The sequence below is a fragment of the Mobula birostris genome, chromosome 2 (genome assembly GCF_030028105.1).
Source record: "Mobula birostris isolate sMobBir1 chromosome 2, sMobBir1.hap1, whole genome shotgun sequence".
Lineage (NCBI taxonomy): Eukaryota > Metazoa > Chordata > Chondrichthyes > Myliobatiformes > Myliobatidae > Mobula > Mobula birostris.
The window spans coordinates 225,496,170-225,502,981 of record NC_092371.1 but is presented as its reverse complement, the minus strand read 5'-3'; positions in this window follow the sequence as shown (position 1 = coordinate 225,502,981).

The following is a 6,812-nucleotide window of genomic DNA, read 5'->3' as shown; positions in this document are numbered from 1 at the left end:
CACAAAGATGAGAAAATCTGCAGATGCTGGAAATCCAGGCAAATGTATATACCTGCCATTTAATGCCCAGTTCAGGAGAGATGTTTTTTGTCACGTAACCTTCTGGTTATTTGTATATTCATAAAGCCATCCTTCAGCGCTAACAAAAGAGAGGAACACCCACAAAATGGAAGTGTTTGACCAACTAAAGAGATTTATTTTGCATGTCAAAAACCAGAACATCTGCAGATGCTGGAAATCCAAGCAACACACACAAAATGCTGGAGGAACTCAGCAGGCCAGACAGCACCCTTCATCAGAGTCCCTCTGGGTGTCTGCAGTCTGTACTCAAAGCCTTTTGGAACAGATGTTAGTATTGAATATTCAAAGCGGTTCTGCTATCTGGGATGTGTAACCATTGTAAATATGTAATTCTGTCAAAATATCCTGACTATATTCAAAATGTTGAAGTAGGTAATTATAGCAATTGAAATTGTAGTTAATGGTTTATTGTGTCACCTTTGTGTTGAAGTATAAAACTATGTCAGAGATTGAATTTCTTCTGCTCCCTCTCTCCATCTCCTGGAAGTTTGCTTTGTGAATAAAGACTTCTATATATCCCAATCATAACTTCCAATTGGCTCAGTTTTAGTCACTCGCAACAAGTTGGCTGAAAATACAAAATTAGGTGGGAAAGTAAACTTGGGATGTAACAGAGCCTGCAGAAGATATAGACAAGTAAAGCGAGAGGGCAATGCGAGGAAACTTGAGGTTATGGAGTTTGGTAGGAAGAACACAAAAATGGAATGCTTTGTTTAGTGAGAAACTTGTAAATGATCTTCAGACAAAAACAACATTTAGGACTCAAGTGGAGAGAAATTTCTTGATACGCAGGATTGTAAACTGATGGAGATGTACAAACTGAGGGCAAACTCAAGTTGGAGGAGAAGCAACACCTTATATTCCATCAGGGTCGCAACCGACGTGATGCCATGAACATCAATCTATCTAACTGCCAATAATTTCTCCCTTCCCTCTTTATCTCTTTTTTCCATTCCATGGTCCATTGTCCTCTTTTATTAGATCATTTCCCCTTCATCCCTTTACCTCTTGCTCCTATCCCCTCCCAGCTTCCTACTTCCTCCCTCCTTCCCCGTCTACCCACCTTCCCACTTACCTATCACCTGCCAACGTCCTGCTTCATCCCCCTCTCCCCAACCTACCTATCATCCCCCTCACAGGATCTCACTTATCACTTGCCAGCTTGTACTCCTTCTCCACCACCCCCCCCACCATCCGCTCATTCTGCTTTCTGCCCCCTTCCCTTCCAGTCCTGATGAAGGGAGTTGGCCCAAAACATCAATTGCTTATTGATTCCCCACCCCTGGCTCTTATAGATCCTGCCTGACTTGCTGAGTTCTTCCAGCACTTTGGGTGCACTGCTCAAGATCTCCAGCATCTGCAGGAACTCTGGTGTTTGAGATTTACGACCCACGTGTCAAAAAAGGAATTTTACTTTGGAGGGCCACGGAGCACATTCAATTCTGAGAACTATTGGATTTTAGGCACTATAGAGTTTTGGACAGAAAGGAAAATGGAAGATTTTGGGATGAGGTGTCAAGACGCACATGAACACGTAATCAGTCATGATCTTGAATGGTGGAGCAGCAACAAGCTGACTCTCCCTTGACTCCATTTCTTCCCTCTCAGGCAGATTTTATGGATCTGAATAAAAACAAGACATGCTCAGTGCTTTTATGGATTTTCTCTCTTTTTTCACCTTGTGCCTATACATACCTGTTCAGAGGGAAAAAAAGGTATTGGTTTGTTGCTATAATGAACAATAGTGAGATCAGACTGCTCCATTCAACTTCTCAATTTATGTCCATCTAGTCTGTTCTGGTTCCAAATTTTATCGGTACTGCTCTCATATACATTTTTAATTAGGTTGACAGCTTGCCATATTTGGAACTTGCCAGCTTTTACAGATTTTGTTAGCAGTTTGTGTCCAAATGAGTCAAATGCAATTAACAGTAAAGGGCCCTGGTAGCTAAGGTTGGTATCTGCCATTATGGTATGTAGGATGAAATATAGTTGTTTCTTCTTGGGATTGAAATGTTTCCGCTTGTGTGCAAAACTCAGTTTAGCATTGTTACCAAATTATCAGGGAGAGGGGGAGGGTGAATTTTCAGAAAGTGGGGAGTGGAGTACTGTCAAAAACCAGGAGCAGGGAGATTAGGGTTAAAATACGCAGTTTAGAGTGATCATATTCTGACTGTAGACTGGTTCAAATGAGGGCAGTCAGACAATTAGGCCCAGTGCCAACATTTGAAGGGATTACAGCAGTGACTTGGATGGCAGATCACAGGGAGTTGGCCGTTATCAACAAACTCCCTTCCCAATTCTCCATCACACTTTCTCCCATTTTCATGGCATTCTATGTGGCTACTTACCTATGTCAGGTTGCTGTCTATTGACTACAGCTCAGTGTTCAACGCAATCATTCCCGCAGTTCTAGTCAACAAGCTCCAAACTGGGCCTCTGTACCTCTCTCTGCAAATGGATCCTTGACTTCCCCACCGGCAGACCAGTCTGTGCTGATCTGAAATAACATCTCCTCCTCATTGACAATCAACACTGGCACACTTCAACTTTGTTGGCTGATTTTCTGATGGTGATGAGGAGACATATAGGAGCAAGGTAGATCAGCTGGTTGACCATAAGATATAGGAGCAGAAGTAGGCCATTCAGCCCATCAAGTCTGCTCCACCATTCAATCATGATTCTTCCAGTCATCCCCACTCCCCTGCCTTCTCCCCATACCCTTTGATGACCTGGCTAATCAAGAACCTATCTGTCTCTGCCTCAAATGCACACAATGACTTGGCCTCCACAGCTGCTTGTGGCAACAAATTCCACAGATTTACCACCCTCTGACTGAAGTAATTTCGCCGCATCTCAGTTCTAAATGGATGTCCTTCAATGGTTGATTGGTGGCGTAGCAACAATCTTGTACTCAATGTCAGTAAGACCAAGGAATTGATTGCAAACTTCAGAAAGGGTAGGTTGAGGAAACACACACTAGTCCTCATTGAGGATTCAGAAGTGGAAAAGGGTGAGCAGTTGCAAGTTCCTGAGTGTCAACATCTCTGAAGACCTGTTCTGGGCCCAATATATTGATGTAATTACAAAGAAAGCACCACAGCAATTATACTTCATTAGGAGTTTGAGGAGAATTGATATGTCGCAAATTTCTAGAAATGGAGAGCATTCCAACTGGTTGCAAACCTGTCTGGCATGGAAGGACCTCTGCACAGGATCAGGAAAAAGTTGTTTTTTTCCTTTCTGTTTACACTATTTATTTAATTTAATTATATACATATTTATTTCTTATTGTAATTTACAGTTTTTATTATTATGTACTGCAATGTACTGCGGCCGCTAAACAACAAATTTCATGACATGTGCCATTGATTAAACCTGATTCTGATTTTCATTCTGGTGACTCATCGCTACCTTACTTTAAGGGTATAAATGTGTTGAAAGCAATTCAGAGATTTACTAGACTACAAACTAGAATGGAATGGTTGTCTCATGAAGGAAAATTAGATAAATTAAGCTTGTACCTACAGGAGTTTCGAAAAGTGATAAGTGACTTTGATGGAATCAACTAAGATCCATGACAGGGTGAACATATAGAGACATATAACCATATAATAATTACAGCATGGAAACAGGCCATCTCAGCCCTTCTAGACCGTGCTGAACTCTTACCCTATCCTATTCCCACCGACCTGCTCAGCCCATAACCCTCCATTCCTTTCCTGTCCATATATCTATCCAATTTAACTTTAAATAACAACATAGAACCTGCCTCAACCACTTCTGCAGGAAGCTCGTTCCACACAGCTACCACTCTCTGAGTAAAGAAGTTCCCCCTCATGTCACCCCTAAACTCTTGTCCTCTAATTCTCAACCCATGCCCTCCTGTTTGAATCTTCCCCACTCTCAATGGAAAAAGTCTAAGCACGTCAACTCTATCAATCCCTCTCATAATTTTAAACACCTCTATCAAGTCTCCCCTCAACCTTCTATGCTCCAAAGAATAAAGACCTAACTTGTTCAACCTTTCTCTGTAACTTAGGAGATGAAACCCAGGCAACATTTTAGTAAACCTCCTCTGTACTCTCTCAATTTTATTGACATCCTTCCTATAATTCGGTGACCAGAACTGTACACAATACTCCAGATTTGGCCTTACCAATGCCTTATACAAATTCAACATTACATCCCAACTCCTATAATCAATGCTCTGATTAATAAAGGCCAGCAAACCAAAAGCTTTCTTCACCACCCTATCCACATGAGATTCCATCTTCAAGGAACTATGCACCATTATTCCTAGATCCCTCTGTTCTAAAGCATTCTTTAATGCCCTACCATTTACCATGTATGTCCTACTTTGATTAGTTCTACCAAAATGTAGCACCTCAAATTTTTCAGCATTAAACTCCATCTGCCATCTTTCAGCCCACTCTTCTAACTGTCCTAAATCTCTCTGCAAGTTTTGAAAACCTACCTCATCATTCACAACACCACCTATCTTAGTATCATCTGCATACTTACTAATCCAATTTACCACCCCACCATCCAGATCATTAATATATATTACAAACAACATTGGACCCAGTACAGATCCCTGAGGCACACTGCTACACACCGTCCTCCAATCTGACACACAGTTATCCACCACTACTCTCTGGCATCTCCCATCTAGCCACTGCTGAATCCATTTTACTACTTCCATATTGATGCCTAACGATTGAACCTTCCTAACTAACTTTCTGTGTGGAACCTTGTCAAAGGCCTTACTGAAGTCCATATAGACAACATCCTCCGCTTTACCCCAGTCAATGTTCTTAGTAACCTCATCAAAAAATTCAATAAGATTTGTCAAACATGACCTTCCACGCACAAATCCATGTTGACTGTTCCTAATCAGACCCTGTCTATCCAGAAAATTATATATACCATCTCTAAGAATACTTTCCATCAATTTACCCACCACTGACGTCAAACTCACAGGCCAATAATTGCCAGGTTTACTCTTAGAACCCTTTTAAAACAATGGAACCACATGAGCAATACGCCAATCCTCCAGTACCATTCCCATTTCTAATGACATTTGAAATATTTCTGTCAGAGTCCCTGTTATTTCTACACTAACTTCCCTCAAAGTCCTAGGGAATATCTTGTCCAGACCCGGAGACTTATCCACTTTTATATTCCTTAAAGGTGTCAGTACTTCCTCTTCTTTAATTGTCATACTTTCCATAACTACCCTACTTGTTTCCTTTACCTTACTCAATTCAATATCTTTCTCCTTAGTGAATACCGAAGAAAAGAAATTGTTCAAAATCTCCCCCATCTCTTTTGGCTCCGCACATAGCCGTCCACTCTGATTCTCTAAGGGACCAATTTTATCCCTCGCTATCCTTTTGCCACTAATATAACTGTAGAAACCCTTTGGATTTATCTTCACCTTACTTGCCAAAGCAGCCTCGTATCTTCTTTTAGCTTTTCTAATTTCTTTCTTAAGATTCTTTTTACATTCTTTATATTCCTCGAGTACCTCATTAACTCCAAGCTGCCTATATTTATTGAAGATCTCTCTCTTTTTCTGAACCAAGTTTCTAATATCTCTTGAAAACCATGGCTCTCTCAAACTTCTAACCTTCCCTTTCAACCTAATAGGAACATAAAGATTCTGAACCCTCAAAATTTCACCTTTAAATGACCTCCATTTCTCTGTTACATCCTTCCCATAAAACAAATTTTCCCAATCCACTCCTTCTAAATCCTTTCGCAGCTCCTCAAAGTTAGCCTTTCTCCAATCAAAAATCTCAATCCTAGGTCCAGTCCTATCCTTCTCCATAATTACACTGAAACTAATTGTATTGTGATCACTGGACCCGAAGTGCTCTCCAACAAATACCTCCGTCACCTGCCCTGTCTCATTTCCTAACAGGAGATCCAACACTGCTCCTTCTTTAGTTGGTACCTCTATGTATTGCTTCAAAAAACTATCCTGCACACATTTTACAAACTCCAAACCATCCAGCCCTTTTACAGAATGGTCTTCCCAGTCTATGTGTGGAAAACTAAAATCTCCCACAATCACAACCTTGTGCTTACTACAAATATCTGCTATCTCCTTACAAATTTGCTCCTCCAGTTCTCGGTCCTCATTAGATGGTCTATAATACACCCCTATAAGCAACACAACACCTTTCCTATTCCTCAATTCCACCCAAATAGCCTCCCTAGATGAGTCCACTAATCTATCCTGCCAGAGCACTGCTGTTATATAATCTCTGACAAGCAATGCAACACCTCTCCCTCTTGCCCTTCCTATTCTATTCTATCTTTACCTTCCCCCCACCCCCAGCTTTCTGCAGGGATCGATCACTGTCCATTTGTCCCTCCCCACTAATCTCCCTCCTGGCACTTATCCCTACAAGCGGCCAAAGTGCTACTCCTGCCCGTTCACCTCCATTCAGGGCCCCAAACAGTCCTTCCAGGTAAGGCGACACTTCACCTGCGAATCTGCTGGGGTTTTCTATTGATTCCTGTGCTCTTGATGTGGCCTCCTCTGCACTGGAGAGAGCCACCATAAATTGGAGGACCGCTTCATTGAACACCTCTGCTCCATCCACCAAAAGCAGAATATCTCGGTGGCCCAACGTTTTAGTTCCAATTCCCATTCCAACATGTCGGTCTATGGCCTTGTGCCAAGATGAGGCCACCCTCAGGGTGGAGGAGCAACAGTTTAT